The sequence below is a fragment of the Odocoileus virginianus genome, chromosome 34, assembly GCF_023699985.2.
Source record: "Odocoileus virginianus isolate 20LAN1187 ecotype Illinois chromosome 34, Ovbor_1.2, whole genome shotgun sequence".
NCBI classification, from domain to species: Eukaryota; Metazoa; Chordata; class Mammalia; order Artiodactyla; family Cervidae; genus Odocoileus; species Odocoileus virginianus.
Window position 1 is genome coordinate 19,496,126 of NC_069707.1, and position 19,334 is coordinate 19,515,459.

Genomic DNA, 19,334 nt, shown 5'->3' on the forward strand with positions numbered 1-19,334 from the left:
TCCACATATTCCAAGGCACATATTCCAAGTTTGACTGTGTATGCTAATGGGTATTTTGGAAAGTAAAGTTTATAGAGTTATTAGAATATAAAACTGAAATATATACGAGGTAATAAACTCATTACTGAAGAGGTAGTACTGACTGAAAACAGAAATAGGATCAAAGAAGTTCTTTGTAGAAAATTTATTTGTGGATTATTGATATGTAATATGTTACTGAGGGAGTAAAACAGATGTTGAAGGTATATCTGTGTTGTGGGAGCTATTATCATGATTTTCGATAAAATACCATGCGCCGCGGACAGCTGTTTGATCTTGTAAGGTATTTCTTATATTCTTATATTTAATTCATGGGTTCAGCAAGATAATTTAAGCCCAAGTTAGAATTTTCAGCTTATTTATCCTATTTAGCTATCTATGTTGCTTAAATCAAAGGGGAAATTGCCATGTCTTCATTTACTTCATGCTCTGTTCCAAAACACTAAAATTGTAAAATAAAATCCTTTCCTTTCAGAAATTCAAAACACTTTATAAAACACAGTTGATTAAAAAAGTAAACAAAATATTTAAAAGAACCAAAATAAGTTGAATTTATTACATATATTAAATTGTTTCATTAATCTGATATATTAGGCTATAACCATTTGTGCAAAGATAGAACCAAATGCATCAGCTTCCATAAGCAATTAGAACTCATCAATGGATCAGTGTGGATGGACTGGAAAACATACATTTGGCCACATGCTGTTCTGCCACAATTGTCCAAACACTTGTTTTTTAAAGTACTAAAACACAGTTGAGGAGAATAAGGCAAACAATTATTTTGGAAGAACAATAAGGGCCACAATTACTGTCTGTTTTATTCCCCTCTGTATTCCCAGTGTCTAAAACAATACAGACATCTGGTTCATGATAGGTGTTAAAATATTTGTTGAATAAATAAATGGATACATTCTCCCTGAATACTAAAAATATCGTCTCACTTTAATGACTTTCCTTAAGATTAAAGGCAGGCAGTTTACTGACATTTCTAATTATTCTTCATATAATGTAGACAGAGTAATTATTTTGCTACAGTTTCTCAAATGAAAGTAACCAGCCTAATTAGTATTAAATCATTTAGAAACATACTTGTACTACAAACTTTGTCACATATGAAGTATTAAAATTTGTTCCCAATGTAAAGAAATCATTTTCATTACTGTATTGCATGTGTTAATTGATATCAAATAAAACTTAGACATTTTATAAATGTAAAAAGAAAATATATGAGTAGAAAATAAACTTTATCTAATATTATGATTATATGATTTGAAAATAACCATGTGAAAAGATTTTCAGAACCATCTCATGAGACACATAAAACAGGCATATTATCCTAGTCTTATAGATGGAAAAATTGAGGCACTGAGAGTCTGTTTCTTGCCTGAGCTTAGTGATCAAATTAGGGGCATTGTCTCATGACACTACCTTTATTCAAATTCACAGATAAAAACTGACTATATTAATTGAGCTAAGTGTTACTTTTCTTCATTTTTCCTTAAGTTTTGAACTGAGACTTCTCACAAAATGCTTAAGTAATAAAAAAAAAAATAAATTTGAATTCCTTTCGTTTGGGCCTTTCATCTGTTGAGGGCATAACATTACAGGTGATTGTTCTATTTGCTTAAAATAGCCATCTTTTATAACAGTTCTAATAACGGCAGTAACCTACTTGCACAGTCTCACAGTCAACTCTGAACAATTAAGCAAGAAAAGCATCTGAATTTTCAGATCCAGTAAAACTTTTGTTAGAAAAGGTTTTCTCTTACTACAGTTTCGCCAACACAATAAATTATTATTCCTGTTTTAACAGCAATATATTGTACTCCCATCTCACTGTAACAAAAACTACATGGTTACCATCCGTCCAGCAGATCATCAAAATATTGATCTATCTAAAACATAGCATTTATCATTTCAATCACATGACTCAAAAACTTATAATATGGCCCAGTTGCCAACAGAACAATGTTTAAAATCCTTAATAATAATGTCTAAAGGCCATTGACTGGGGAAGAGATTCACAGAAGCAAACATGGAGACTATTCACACCCAATTCTTCCCTTCCCTAAGCCCTAAGACAAAGAGACTCTGGCTCAACTATGCCCAAAGGGTTATCAGAATAATAAAGATAAGATACATTTTAAAGTTCCCTAGATAATTCTGGTTTGACCCTTAGCTAAAAGCAACTGATAAAATTTTACCCCATTCTTCTACTCACACTTTTTCTAACCAAACAAGCCTGGCATTTTCCCATGCCTCAGTTCATGCTTCTTGCACGCATACGTGTTAAGTTGCTTCAGCCATATCTGACTCTTTGAAACGCTATGGATTGTAGCCTGCCAGACTCCTATCTCCATGGGATTCTCCAGGCAAGAATAAACCAGGGATCTTCCCCACCCAGGGATTGAACCTGCATTTCTTATGTCTACCTGCATTGGCAGGCAGGTTCGTTACCACTAGTGCCACCTAGGAAGCCTTCATGACTATTACACCACAAAAAAAAAAATTCACTCACCTTTCATTCCTTTCACATGTATTTGCCCTTCCTCAAAATTTATGTCAAATTCAACTTATCCATGAAAGCTTCCAGTTCTGTGAGAAATCATAAAAAAGTGCTTATTTGGCAATTTTATGTGAAATACTACTACTGATTTTTTTTAAATCTGCACTTTATCTGGTCTCATTTACAACTGCTGTGGTCACTTTCAAAATAGTGACTTAATCCAGCTCTAATGAAGTTAAAACTGTTTTTGAATAGTTATGAAAGTTCTTAATAAATAGAAGTATATTATTTTTGAAATCATTAATCATAGTAAATAATCATCTTTGCATACAAACAATTTTCTGGAAGTGGAAAATTGTCATGAAAATTCTTAATACTAGTAATCAAGACCCTTGAAGGAAGAGAACTGTGTCTGCTTACAACTGAATCTCCAGAACCTGAAAAAAGGGTATTTATAACACATTAAGTATTTGTTCAATAAATGATTAAGTTTTGAATTAAAAAACAGGTGTGATTCTAAAGAAAAAATGTTATTTTGGATCTAAAGGAAATTCTGACGAATGACTCCAAAAATGTATGAGCAACTGAAAAATCCTTAGATTTCGGAAGAAAATTACAATCTCTTGGATATAAAACATGAGTCCAGCTTTGGGTTCACAATGGCAGAGCAGAAAGACATGTGCTCATCTCCTGCAAGAGCACCAAAATTGCAACTAGCTGTTGAATAGCCATCCACAGCAGGACACTGGAACTCACCAAAAAAAAGATACCTTGTGTCCTAAGACAAGGCAGAAGCTGCAACAAGACGGTAGGAGGGGTGCAATCACAATAAAATCAAATCCCATACCCACCGGGTGGGCAGCCCACAAACACTACCAAAAAAGTTCTCCCACTATTGTGAAGGTTCTGAGTCCCAAGTAAAGCTCACTAGCCTGGAGATTCAACAAAAGGACTGGGAATACCCTGGGGTCAGCGGGATTTGATTACAAGACTTTCACAGGACTGGGGGAAATAAACTCCATTCTTGGAGGGCACAAACAAAATCTTGTGTGCACCAAGACCCAGGGAGAAAGAACAGTGATGCCAGAAGATACGGAACCAGACCTATCTGCTGGTGTTGGAAGGTCTCTTGTGGAGGTGTGGGTCTGCAGTGGCTTACCATGGGGATGAGGGCACTGGCAGTAGCCTATCTGGAAGGGACCCCTTGGTGAAAATCCTCTTGGAGTTTGCCAGGAACCCTATCATAGAGCCCACAGACCTCACCCATCAGCAGACAATTGGATTAAAGTTTTACTGAGCACAGCCCTGCCCACCAGAGTAAGAAGTGGTTTTTCCCACCACCAATCCCTCCCATCAGGAAGCTTACCCAAGCCTCTTAGTCTCCTCCATCAGAGGGCAGACAGAAGAAATAAGAACCACAATCACAATCTCACAGCAGAGAGAACAAAAACCACAATACAGAAAGCTAATCAGAAAGCTAACCACTATCTTCATTACCTCCACCATAGTTTGGCCTCAGGTAAATAGCAGGGGAGAAGCACAGTGGTTGGGCAGATCGTGATTCCAGCCATGAAATTAAAAAATGCTTACTCCTTGGAAGGAAAGTTATGACCAACCTAGATAGCATATTAAAAAGCAGAGACATTACTTTACCAACAAAGGTCCATCTAGTCAAGGCTATGGTTTTTCCAATGGTCATGTATGGATGTGAGAGTTGGATTGTGAAGAAAGCTGAGCGCCGAAGAACTGATGCTTTTGAACTGTGGTGTTGGAGAAGACTCTTGAGAGTTCCTTGGACTGCAAGGAAATCCAATCAGTCTATCCTGAAGGAGATCGGTCCTGGGTGTTCATTGGAGGGACTGATGCTGAAGCTGAAACTCCAATAGCTTGGGCACCTCATGGGAAGAGTTGACTCATTGGAAAAGACCCTGAATCTGGGAGGGATTGGAGGCAGGAGGAGAAAGGGACGACAGAGGATGAGATGGCTGGATGGCATCACCAACTCGATGGACATGAGTTTGAGTGAACTCAGGGAGTTGGTTATGGACAGGGAGGCCTGGCGTGCTGCAATTCATAGGGTCTCAAAGAGTCAGACTGGACTGAGTGACTTAACTGAACTGAACTGAAATAGCAGGGATGGAACACAGCTCCACCCATCAACAGAATATTGGATTAAAGATTTACTAAGCATGGCCCCGCCCATCAGAACAAAACCCAGTTTTCCCCTCAGTCAGTGTCTCTCATCAGGAAGCTTCCATAAACCTCTTACACTTTCCCATCAGAGGGCAGACAAAATGAAAACCACAATCACAGAAAATTAACCAATCTAATCTCTTTCTATTTCTTCTTTATTGACTATGCAAAAGATTTTGACTGTGTGGATCACAATAAACTGTTGAAAATTCTGAAAGAGGTGGGCATACCAGACCACCTGACCTGCCTCTTGAGAAACCTGTATGCAGGTCAGGAAGCAACAGTTAGAACTGGACATGGAACAATGGACTGGTTCCAAACAGGAAAAGGAGTACATCAAGGCTGTATTTTGTCACCCTGCTTATTTAACTTATATGCAGAGTATATCATGAGAAACGCTGGGCTGGAAGAAGCACAAACTGAAATCAAGACTGCTGGGAGAAATATCAATAACCTCAGATATGCAGATGACACCACCCTTATGGCAGAAAGGGAAGAAGAACTAAAGAGCCTCTTGATGAAAGTGAAAGAGAAGAGTGAAAAAGTTGACTTAAAGCTCAACATTCAGAAAACCAAGATCATGGCATCTGGTCCCATCAGGTCATGGCAAATAAATGGGGAAACAGAGGAAACAGTGGCTGACTTTATTTTGGGGGGCTCCAAAATCACTGCAGGTGGAGATTGCAGCCATGAAATTAAAAGACACTTACTCCTTGGAAGGAAAGTTATGACCAACCTAGACAGCATATGGAAAAGCAGAGATATTACTTTGTCAACAAGGGTCTGTCTAGTCAAGGCTATGGTTTTTCCAGTGGTCATGTATGGATGTGAGAGTTGGACTGTGAAGAAAACTGAGTGCTGAAGAATTGATGCTTTTGAACTGTGGTGTTGGAGAAGACTCTTGAGAGTCCCTTGGACTGCAAGGAGATACAACCAGTCCATCCTAAAGGAGATAGGTCCTGGGGGTTCATTGGAGGGACTGATGCTGAAGCTGAAACTCCAATAGTTTGGGCACCTCATGGGAAGAGTTGACTCATTGGAAAAGACCCTGATGCTGGGAGGGATTGGGGGCAAGAGGAAGGGGATGACAGAGGATGAGATGGTTAGATGGCATCACTGATTGAATGGACATAAGTTTGGGTAAACTCTGGAAGTTGGTGATGGACAGGGAGGCCTGGCGTGCTTTGGTTCCTGGGGTCACAAAGAGTCAGACACAACTGAGAGACTGGGCTGAACTGAACTGAACCAGTCTAATCACATGGATTACAACTTTCTGGTCAATGCAACTATGAGCCATGCCGTTAGGGACACCCAAGACAGAGGGGTCATGGTGGAGAGTTCTGACAGAATGTGGTCCACTGGAGAATGCAATGGCAAACCACTTCAGTATTCCTGCCTTGAGAAACCCATGAACAATATGAAAAGGCAAAAGGATAGGACACTGAAAGATGAACTCCTGAGGTTGGTACATTCTCAATATGCTACTGGAGATTAGTGTAGAAATAACTCCAGAAAGAATGAAGAGACAGAGCCAAAGCAAAAACAACACCCAGTTGTGGAACAAACTGGTGATGCAACCAAGATCCGATGCTGTAAAGAGAAAAGTTGCATAGGAACCTGGAATGTTAGGTCCACGAATCAAGGCAAATTGCAAGTGGTCAAACAGGAGATGGCAAGAGTGAACATTGACATTTCAGGAATCAGCAAACTAAAATGGAATGGAATGGGTGAATTTAACTCAGATGACCATTATATCTACTCCTGCGGGCAATAATCCCTTATAAGAAATGGAGTATTTCAATGTATGACAAAAACCACTGCAATGTTGTAAAGTAATTAGCCTCCAACTAATAAAAATAAATGGGAAAAAAAAAGAAAAGTGAAAAAAAAAAAAAGAAATGGAGTAGACATCATAGTCAACAAAAGAGTCTGAATGCAGTACTTGGAAGCAATCTCAAAAATTTCATTTCCAAGGCAAACCATTCAATATCACGGTAATCCAAGTCTATGCCCCGACCAGTAATGCTGAAGAAGCGGAAGTTGAATGGTTCTATGAAGACCTACAAGATCTTTTAGAACTAACACCCCCAAGAGATGTCCTTTTCATTATAGGGGACTGGAATGCAAAAGTAGAAGGTCAAGAAACACCTGTAGTAACAGGCAAATTTGGCGCTGGGGTACAGAATGAAGTAGAGCAAAGGCTAAGAAAGTTTTGCCAAGAGAATGCATTAGTCAGAGCAAACACCATCTCTGAAAAACACAAGAAAAGACTCTACACATGGACATAACCAGATGGTCAACCCCAAAATTAGATTGATTATATTCTTTCCTGCCAAAGAGAAGCTATATACAGTCAACAAAAACAAGACCTGGAGCTTACTGTGGCTTAGGTCGTGAACTCCTTATTGCCAAATTCAGACTTAAAGTGAAGAAAGTAGGGAAAACCACTAGACCATTCAGATAGAACCTAAATCAAACCCCGTATGATTATACAGTGGAGGTGAGAAATAGATTTAAGGGACTAGATTTGATAGACAGAGTGCCTGATGAACTATGGACGGAGGTTCATGACATTGTACAGAAGGCAGGGATCAAGATCGTCCCCATGGAAAAGAAATGCAAAAAATCAAAATGTCTGTCTGAGGAGGCCTTACAAATAGCTATGAAAAGAAGAAAAGCAAAAAGTAAAGGAGAAAGGGAAAGACATACCCATTTGAATTCAGAGTTTCAAAGAATAACAAGGAGAAATAAGAAAGCCTTCCTCAGAGATCACTGCAAAGAAATAGACGAAACCAATAGAATGGGAAAGACTAGAGATCTCTTCAAGAAAATTAGAGTTACCAAAGGTAAATTTCATGTAAATATGGGCTCAATAAAGGAAAGAAATTGTATGGACCTAACAGAAGCAGAAGATATTAAGAAGAGGTGGCAAGAACACACGGAAGAAGGGTACAAAAAAGTTCTTCATGACCCAGATAATCACGATGGTCTGATCACTCACCTACAGCCAGACATCCTGGAATTCAAACTCAAGTGGGCATTAGAAAGCAGCACTAGGAACAAAGCTAGTGAAGATGATGGAATTCCAGTTGGGCTATTTCAAATCTTGAAAGATGATGCTGTGAAAGTGCTGCACTCAATATGGCAGCAAATTTGGAAAACTCAGCAGTGGCCACAGGACTGGAAAAGGTCAGTTTTCATTCCAATCCCAAAGAAAGGCAACACCAAAGAATGCTCAAACTATTGCACAATTACACTTATCTCACACGCTAGTTAAGTAATGCTCAAAATTCTCCAAGCCAGGCTTCAACAGTATGTGAACCGTGAACTCCCAGATGTTCAAGCTGGTTTTAGAAAAGGCAGAGGAACCAGAGGTCAAATTGCCAACATCCACTGAATCATTGAAAAAGCAAGAGAGTCCCAGGAAAACATCTATTTCTGCTTTATTGACTATGCCAAAGCCTTTGACTGTGTGAATCAATAAATTTTCCACAATAAACTGTAGAAAATTCTGAAAGAGATGGGAATACCAGGCCACCTAACCTGCCTCTTGAGAAACCTATATGCAGGTCAGGAAGCAACAGTTAGAACCGGGCATAGAACAATGGACTGGTTCCAAATAGGAAAAGGAGTACATCAAGGCTGTATTTTGTCACCCTGCTTATTTAACTTATATGAGAGTACATCATGAGAAACACTGGGCTGAATGAAGCACAAGCTGGAATCAAGATTGCCCCGGGAAAAATATCAATAACCTCAGATATGCAAATGACACCACCCTTATGGCAGAAAGGGAAGAAGAACTAAAGAGCCTCTTGATGAAAGTGAAAGAGGAGAGTGAAAAAGTTGGCTTAAAGCTCAACATTCAGCAAACTAAGATCTTGGCATCTGGTCTCATCACTTCATGGCAAATAAATGGGGAAACAGTGGAAACTGTGGCTGACTTTATTTTGGGGGGCTCCAAAATCACTGCAGATGATGACTGCAGCCATGAATTTAAAAGATGCTTACTCCTTGGAAGGAAAGTTAGGACCAATCTAGATAGCGTATTACAAACCAGAGACATTACTATGTCAACAAAGGTCTGTCTCATCAAGACTATGGTTTTTTCAGTAGTCAGGTATGGATGTGAGAGTTGGACTATAAAGAAAGCTGAGCACCGAAGAAGTGATGTTTCTGAACTGTGGTGTTGGAGAAGACTCTTGAGAGTCACTTGGACTGCAAGGAGATTCAATCAGTCCCTCCTAAAGAAAATCAGTCCTGAATATTCATTGAAAGGACTGATGTTGAAGCTGAAACTCTAATACTTTGGTCACCTGATGCAACAAGCTGACTCATTTGAAAAGATCCTGGTGCTGGGAAAGATTGAAGGCAGGAGGAGAAGGGGATGACAGAGGATGAGATGGTTGGATGGCATCACTGACTCAGTGGACATGAGTTTGAGTAAACTCTGGGAGTTGGTGATGGACAGGGAAGCCTGGCATGCTGCAGTCCATAGGGTCACAAAGAGTCAGAGATGACTGTGAGTGAACTGAACTGAACCAACTGAATCAGGATGAAAAAGCAGAAAGTTATGTCTCAGATGAAGCAACAGGATATAAGCCCAGAAAAACAACAAAATGAAGTGGAGACACGCAACCTTCCAAAAAATGAATTCAGAATAATGATAGTGAAGATAATCCAATATCCCTGGAAAACCATTGAGAAGATGCAAGAAATGTTTACCAAAGAACTAGAAGAACTTCAAAAAACAAATAGAGATACACTAGAAGGAATCAATAGCAGATTACTGCTATTCTGGACAGAATGAATGAAAATCACTGCCACAGAACAGAATATAGAAAAAAATAATGAAAAATAAATAAATAAATAAAGACAACCTAAGAGATCACTGGGACAACATTAAATTCACCAAGATTTGTATTATAGGGATCCTGGAAGGAGACAAGAGAGAGAAAGGATTTGAGAAAATATTTGAGGAGATAATGGTTGAAAACTTGCCTAACGTCTTAAAGGAAATATTCAAGTCCAAGAAGCACACAAAGTCCCAGGCAGGATAAACCCAAGGATGAACACACGGAGACACATAGTAAGTAAATTGACAAAAATTAAAGACAAATATAAAATACTAAAAGCAACAAGGGAAAAATGACAAATAACATACAAAGGAACTCCCATAAGATTATCAGCTGATTTCTAAAGAGAAACTCTGCAGACCAGAAGAGAATGTCATGATATATTTAAAGTGATGAAAGAAAAGAACCAAAACCAAAAGTATTTTACCCAACATGATACTCCTTCAAATTTGATGGAGAAATCAAAAGCTTTCCAAACAAGCAAAAGTTAAGAGAATTCGGCACCATCAAACAGCTTTACAACAAATGCTGATGGAACTACTCTCAGCAGCAAACACATAGAAGGAAAAGATCAACACAAAATAAACTCAAAATAATTAGGAAAATGGTAATAGGATCATACATACTGACAATTACCTTAAATGTAAATGCATTAAATGCACAAACCAAAAGACATAGACTGACTGAGCAGATGAAAGCATGTGCATGTATGTGCTTTCACTTACCACATCATTATAATTCAGTTCAGTTCAGTTCAGTCGCTCAGTTGTGTCCAACTCTTTGCGACCCCATGAATCACAGAACGCCAGGCCTCCCTGTCCATCACCAACTCCCTGAGTTCACTCAAACTCATGTTCATCAAGTTGGTGATGCCATCCAGCCATCTCATCTTCTGTAGTCCCCTTCTCCTCCTGCCCCAATCCCTCCCAGCATCAGGGTCTTTTCCAATGAGTCAACTCTTCCCATGAGGTGCCCAAATATGGAGTTTCAGCTTTAGCATCAGTCCCTCCAATGAACACCCAGGACCGATCTCCTTTACGATGAACTGGTTGGATCTCCTTGCAGTCCAAGGGACTCTCAAGAGTCTTCTCCAACGCCACAGTTCAAAAGCATCAATTCTTTGGTGCTCAGCTTTCTTCACAGTTCAACTCTCACGTCCATACATGACACTGGAAAGACCATAGCCTTGACGAGATGGACCTTTGTTGGCAAAGTAATATCTTTGCTTTTCAACATGCTGTCAAGGTTGGTCATAACTTTCCTTCCAAGGGGAAAGCATCTTTTAATTTCATGGCTGAAATCACCATCTGCAGTGATGTTGGAGCCCCAATAAATAAAGTCTGACACTGTTTTCACTGTTTCCCCATCTATTTCCCATGAGGAGATGGGACCACATGCCATGATCTTAGTTTTCTGAATGCTGAGCTTTAAGCCAACGTTTCCACTCTCCTGTTTCACTTTCATCAAGAGGCTTTTTAGTTCCTCTTCACTTTCTGCCATAAGGGTGGTGTCATCTGCATACCTGAGGTGATTGATATTTCTCCTGGCAATCTGGATTCCAGCTTGTGCTTCTTCCAGCCCAGCATTTCTCATTATGTACTCTGCATAGAAGTTAAATAAGCAGGGTGACAATATACAGCCTTGATGTACTCCTTTTCCTATTTGGAACCAGTCTGTTATTCCATGTCCAGTTCTAACTGTTGCTTCCTGACCTGCATACAGGTTTCTCAAGAGGCAGGTCAGGTGGTCTGGTATTCCCATCTCTTTCAGAATTTTCCACAGTTTACTGTGATCCACACAGTCAAAGGTTTTGGCATAGTCAATAAAGCAGAAATAGATGTTTTTCTGGAACTCTCTTGCTTTTTTGATGATCCAGTGGATGTTGGCAATTTGATCTCTGGTTCCTCTGCCTTTTCTAAAACCAGCTTGAACATCTGGGAGTTCGCGGTTCACGTATTGCTGAAGCCTGGCTTGGAGAATTTTAAGCATTACTCTACTAGTGTATGAAATGAGTGCAATTGTGTGGTAGTTTGAGCTTTCTTTGGTGTTGCCTTTCTTTGGGATTGGAATGAAAACTGACCTTTTCCAGTCCTGTGGCCACTACTGAGTTTTCCAAATTTGCTGCCATATTGAGTGCAGCACTTTCACAGCATCATTTTTCAGGGTTTGAAATAGGTCAACTGGAATTCCATCACCTCCACTAGCTTTGTTCATAGTGATGCTTTCTAAGGCTCACGTGAGTTGGAATTACAGGATGTCTGGCTGTAGGTGAGTGATCAGACCATCGTGATTATCTGGGTCATGAAGAACTTTTTTGTACCCTTCTTCTGTGTATTCTTGTCACCTCTTCTTAATATCTTCTGCTTTTGTTAGGTCCATACCATTTCTGTCCTTTAACGAACCCATCTTTGCATGAAATTTTCCCTTGGTGTCTCTAATTTTCTTGAAGAGATCTCTGGTCTTTCCCATTCTGTGTTTTCCTCTATTTCTTTGCATTGATCACTGAGAAAGGCTTTTTTATCTCTCCTTGTTATTCTTTGAAACTCTGCATTCAAATGGGAATATCTTTCCTTTTCTCCTTTGCTTTTGGCTTCTCTTCTTTTCAAAGCTATTTGTAAGGCCTCCTCAGACAGCCATTTTGCTTTTTTGCATTTCTTTCCATGGGGATGGTCTTGATCCCTATCTCCTGTACAATGTCACAAGTCTCGTCCACAGTTCATCAGCCACTCTGTCTATCAGATCTAGTCCCTTAAAACTATTTCTCGCTTCCACTGTATAATCATAAGGGTTTTGATTTAGGTCATGCCAGAATGGTCTAGTGGTTTTCCCTACTTTCTTCAAGTCTGAATTTGGCAATAAGTTCATGATCTGAACCACAATCAGTTCCCAGTATTGTTTTTGCTGACTGTATAGAGATTCTCCATCTTTGGCAGCAAAGAATATAATCAATCTTTTTTTGGTGTTGACCATCTGGTGATGTCCATATCTAGAGTGTTCTCATGTGTTGTTGGAAGAGGGTGTTTGCTATGACAGTGCATTCTCTTGGCAAAACTCTGTTAGCCTTTGCCTTGTTTCATTCCGTACTCTACGGCCAAATTTGCCTGTTACTACAGGTGTTTCTTGACTTTCTACTTTTGCATTCCAGTTCCCTATAATGAAAGGACATCTTTTTGGGGTGTTAGTTCTAAAAGGTCTTGTAGGTCTTCATAGAACCATTCAACTTCTGCTCCTTTAGCATTACTGGTTGGGACATAGGCTTGGATTATCATGATAGTGAATGGTTTGCCTTGGAAATGAACAGAGATCATTCTCTCATTTTTGAGATTACATTCAACCTAAATAGCATATTAAAAAGCAGAGACATTACTTTACCAACAAAGGTCCATCTAGTCAAGGCTATGGTTTTTCCAGTGGTCATGTATGGATGTGAGAGTTGGATTGTGAAGAAGGTTGAGAGCCGAAGAATTGATGCTTTGAACTGTGGTGTTGGAGAAGACTCTGGAGAGTCCCTTGGACTGCAAGGAGATCCAACCAGTCCATCCTAAAGGAGATCTGTCCTGGGTGTTCATTGGAAGGACTGATGTTGAAGCTGAAACTCCAATATTTGGGCACCTCATGGGAAGAGTTGACTCATTGGAAAAGACCCTGATGCTGGGAGGGATTGGGGGCAGGAGGAGAAGGGGACAACAGAGGATGAGATGACTGGATGGCATCACCAACTCGATGGACATGAGTTTGAGTGAACTCAGGGAGTTGGCTATGGACAGGGAGGCCTGGCGTGCTGCAATTCATGGGGTCACAAAGAGTGAGACACGACTGAGTGACTGAACTGAACTGAACTGAAATAGCAGGGATGGAACACAGCTCCATCCATCAACAGAATATTAGATTAAAGATTTACTAAGCATGGTCCTGCCCATCAGAACAAAACCCAGTTTCCCCCTCAGTCAGTGTCTCTTATCAGGAAGCTTCCATAAACCTCTTACACTTCCCCATCAGAGGGCAGAAGAATGAAAACCACAATCTCAGAAAATTAACCAATCTAATCTCTTTCTATTTCTTCTTTATTGACTATGCAAAAGCCTTTGACTGTGTGGATCACAATAAACTGTAGAAAATTCTGAAGGAGGTGGGCATACCAGACCACCTGACCTGCCTCTTGAGAAACCTGTATGCAGGTCAGGAAGAAACAGATAGGACCGGACATGAAACAATGGACTGGTTCCAAATAGGAAAATGAGTACATCAAGGCTGTATATTGTCACCCTGCTTATTTAACTTCTATTCAGAGTACATCATGAGAAACGCTGGGCTGGAAGAAGCACAAGCTGGAATCAAGATTGCCAGGAGAAATATCAATAACCTCAAATATGCAGATGACACCACCCTTATGGCAGAAAGGGAAGAAGAACTAAAGAGCCTCTTGATGAAAGTGAAAGAGGAGAGTGGAAAAGTTGGCTTAAAGCTCAACATTCAGAAAACCAAGATCATGGCATTTGGTCCCATCAGGTCATGGCAAATAAATGGGGAAACAGAGGAAACAGTGGCTGACTTTATTTTGGGGGGCTCCAAAATCACTGCAGATGGAGATTTCAGCCATGAAATTAAAAGACACTTACTCCTTGGAAGGAAAGTTATGACCAACCTAGACAGCATATGGAAAAGCAGAGATATTACTTTGTCAACAAGGGTCTGTCTAGTCAAGGCTATGGTTTTTCCAGTGGTCATGTATGAATGTGAGAGTTGGACTGTGAAGAAAGCTGAGTGCTGAAGAATTGATGCTTTTGAGCTGTGGTGTTGGAGAAGACTCTTGAGAGTCCCTTGGACTGTAAGGAGATCCAACCCGTCCATCCTAAAGGAGATCGATCCTGTATGTTCATTGGAGGGACTGATGCTGAACCTGAAACTTCAATACTTTGGGCACCTCATGGAAGAATTGACTCATTGGAAAAGACCCTGATGCTGGGAGGGATTGGGGGCAGGAGGAGAAGGGGACGACAGAGGATGAGATGGCTGGATGGCATCACCAACTCGATGGAGATGAGTTTGAGTGAACTCAGGGAGTTGGTGATGGACAGGGATGCCTGGCGCTCTGTGATTCATGGCATAGCAAAGAGTTGGACATGACTGAGTGACTGAACTGAACTGAGCTGAACTGCATTTCGGACTCTTTTGTTGACCATGATGACTACTCCATTTCTTCTAAGGTACTCCTGTCCACAGTAGTAGATATAATGGTCATCTGAGTTAAATTCACCCATTCCAGTCCATTTTAGTTCACTGATTCCTAGAATGTCGACGTTCACTCTTGCCGTCTCCTGTTTGACCACTCCCAATTTGCCTTGATTCATGGACTGAACATTCTAGGTTCCTATGCAATATTGCTCTTTACAGCATCGGACCTTGCTTCTATCACCACTCACATCCACAACTGGGTATTGATTTTGCTTTGGCTCCATCCCTTCATTCTATCTGGAGTTATTTCTCCACTGATCTCCAGTAGCATATTGCGCACCTACTGACCTGGGGAGTTCCTCTTTCAGTATCCTATCATTTTGCCTTTTCATACTATTCATGGGGTTCTGAAGGCAAGAATACTGAAGTGGTTTGCCATTCACTTCTCCAGTGGACCACACTCTAACCATCCAAATTGTATTTTACTATTTTAATTTATATATTAGTCATGTTTCCATCATAGTTTGCAATTGTAATGACTTTTTGTTTTTGTCTGGCTATTGATTGTGACAGCTGATAAATATCTTCTATTATTGTGATTTTTGCTTAATAAAATAATTGTATCATGATTAGTCAACAGGAAATAACAGAATTTTATATCACTAAAACTATCATTTAATAGAAAAACTTGTAATCAGTTATCAAAATTCAGATGCATATCAGAATTATCTTGGAATTTTTTGAAAAATTCAATTGACCAAGTATTGCTTTTTTTTCTTCAAAGCTCCAAATGTGTTTCCAATAGGCAATCATGTTTAAAAATTAACTGGACTATATGATTATCTCTTAATTTTATCTAGTGTGTTTCACTTTTTCTATTTCATATTCAGTTCTCCCATTTCATTTTCTTTATGTTTTCCAATTTCTCCATTTATTTTTTTGAAGTTCTTTCTTGAGCCATTACCAATATCACAGAAGTTTTCGGGTATATATATACACATATATATATTATATATATAATATATGCAATAATATATATTGTTTTAGAAAACATGAATTTTTGCCTTGCTAAAAAATGTATCCCACTTTTATACCATTTGTTTGACTTCATATGAATAGAATGCTACATTACTAATTTATATTCACTCAAAATTTTAATATAGTTCCATGTATTTTGGCATCTAGTACTACTGCTAGAAGTCTAGAAAGTTTATTGTGTTAGTGATCAAAAAAATTTTTTGAATAAGACTTGAAACTTCTAATCCAGTTCTGAGAATATAAAGAAATAATGTTTTATAAACAAAACAGGAAATTAACATGGCATACATGTGTGTGTGTGTTAGTTGCTCTGTCTGACTCTTTGCAACCCCATGGACTGTAACCTGCCAGGCTCCTCTGGTCCATGAAATTCTCCACGCAAGAATACTGGAGTGAGTTGCCATGCCCTCCTGGAGACCTTCTCGATACAGGAATCAAACCTGGGTCTCCTGCATTACAGGCAGATTCTTTACCATCTGAGCCACCTGGAAGCTCCTTTTCATGTACCTACTGATCACTTATATATCTTTTTTGTGTGTGAAGTGGTATTCAACCCAGTAAACTTTGATTCCTTGAATTTGTCATTATATTAGATATTTGTAAACATTTGATTTGTTTTTCATCTTACTACAATATTTTAATACATTAACATATATTCATTATAGAAATTTTAAGGAAGAATATAGAAAAAATAAAATTACTTATTTTGCTCGCTTATATAGCTAATAACTTAATATTTTTATATAATTTCCTTCCTTTTTTAGTGTATATGTGCTTTGCATGCTATTTAAAAGTAAAATACATCAAAGAGTATATGCAGCTTATATACTAAGCTGCATATAACTTTAATAGCTATTTCTTAAATAGCCACTGAAATAAATGTATATGCAAATATGATTAAATAATGATCTTTAAAATAGACTCGGTTTTGTTTTATTTCTTCTTCCAGTTTTATTGAGATGTAATCAGCATAGAGCACTATATAAGCTTAAGAAGTATGGCATTGTGATTATTATACATCATAAAATGATTATCATAAGTTTAGTGAGCATCTAGCATTTCATAGATACAAAAATAAAGAAAGAGAAAAAATGTTTTCTTTGTAATGAGAATTCTTGGATTTACTATTAACAACTTTTGTATATAGCATACAGCAATGTTAATTATAATTATGACTAAATTAGTCATCAGAGAATACAAATTTTAACCTCATAAGATACCACCTCACACTCAGGAGACAGTAAAAATGATAAAGTTTACAAAAACCAAAATCCCAAACAATGATAAGAATATGACTCAAACAGAAACGTCATGAACAGCTGAAGACAATGTTAAATGATGCAGAAAATATGGCTAAATGTTAATAATTTCTTATAAATTTAGGCATACACCTGTTATATGGACAAGCAATTTCACTTCTAGCTATTTACCCAAAAGAAATAAAAACATATGTTTATAAAAAGACTTTTATAGGAATGCTCTTAGTAGTTTTATTCATGGCAGACAACTGGAAACAATTCAAATGCATATCAACAAGAGAGTGAACTTAAAAATTGTAATATTTCCATGCAATAAAACACTACTACACAATTTAAAAAACAACACATTACATGAAGCAACATGGATGAACTCAAAAACATTATTTTAAGAAAAAGACACCAGAGTACATACTGTTTGATTCCCTTTATATAAAGTTCAAGTATAGTCACACTTGTCTACAAATAGAAATCAAGATGATAATCACATTTGCATGAGGGATGTGAGATTAACTAGAAAGGAGGAAAAAAGAATTCCCTGTAGTGACAGAAATGTTCCATATTTTGATGAAAAAGTTATAATACACAACAGAACTTGATAAAATGACCCACAGAATACTCAGAGTAAGAAAAATAATACTAGTTATAATGAAAGTAGAGAAATTGGAGTCTACAAAGTTGATGAAGAAGGAGCAGCAGAAACAGATGAAATACAAGAAACTTTAAGGTCAGAGAACCAGTGAGAAAGAAGAAAGAGAAAAAGCCAGGAGTCCTAAAAACTGGAGAAAGCAAAGGGCCAAATATAGTTCACTGAATTTACCAAAAAGTTCAGTTCAGTTCAGTTGCTCATTTGTGTCCAACTCTGTGACCCCATGAATTGCAGCATGCCAGGCCTCCCTGCATCACCAACTCCCTGAGTTCACTCAAACTCATCTCCATCAAGTCGGTGAGGCCATCCAGCCATCTCATCCTCTGTTGTCCCCTTCTCCTCCTGCCCCCAATCCCTCCCAGCATCAGGGTCTTTTCCAATGAGTCAACTCTTCCCATGAGGTGCCCAAATATTGGAGTTTCAGCTTCAGCATCAGTCCTTCCAATGAACACCCAGGACTGATCTCCTTTAGGATGAACTGGTTGGATCTCCTTGCAGTCCCAGGGACTCTCAAGAGTCTTCTCCAACACCACAGCTCAAAAGCATCAATTCTTTGGTGCCCAGCTTTCTTCACAATCCAACTCTCGCATCCATATATGACCACTGGAAAAACCATGGCCTTGACTAGATGGGCCTTTGTTGGCAAAGTAATGTCTCTGCTTTTTTTTTTTTCATTTATTTTTATTAGTTGGAGGTTAATTACGTCACAATATTGTAGTGGGTTTTGTCATATATTGACATGAATCAGCCATGGATTTACATGTGTTCCCCATCCCGATCCCCCCCCACCTCCCTCTCTGCCCGATCCCTCTGGGTCTTCCCAGTGCACCAGGCCCGAGCACTTGTCTCATGCATCCAACCTGGGCTGGTGATCTGTTTCACCCTAGATAATATACATGTTTCGATGCTGATCTCTCGAAACATCCCACCCTCGCCTTCTCCCACAGAGTCCAAAAATCTGTTCTGTACATCTGAGTCTCTTTTTCTGTTTTGCATATAGGGTTATCGTTACCATCTTTCTAAATTCCATATATATGTGTTAGTATACTGTATTGGTCTTTATCTTTCTGGCTTACTTCACTCTGTATAATGGGCTCCAGTTTCATCCATCTCATTAGAACTGATTCAAATGAATTCTTTTTAATGGCTGAGTAATATTCCATGGTGTATATGTACCACAGCTTCCTTATCCATTCGTCTGCTGATGGGCATCTAGATTGCTTCCATGTCCTGGCTATTATAAACAGTGCTGCGATGAACATTGGGGTGCACATGTCTCTTTCAGATCTGGTTTCCTCAGTGTGTATGCCCAGAAGTGGGATTGCTGGGTCATATGGTGTCTCTGCTTTTTAATATGCTATCTAGTTTAATACGTCCTTTGAGAAGAGACTGGTATCTCTTGGAGTCTTCTCTTGTGGCTCAGATGGTAAAGAGTCTGCCTCCTGTGCAGGAGACCCAGGTTCAATTCCTGTGTGGGGAAGATCCCCTGGAGGAGATCATGGCAATCCACTCCTGTATTCTTGCCTGGAGAATCCCATGGACAGAGAAGCCTGCCCGGCTACATCCATGGGGTTGCATGGAGTCGGATACAACCGAGTGACTGCCACTACACACAGGCC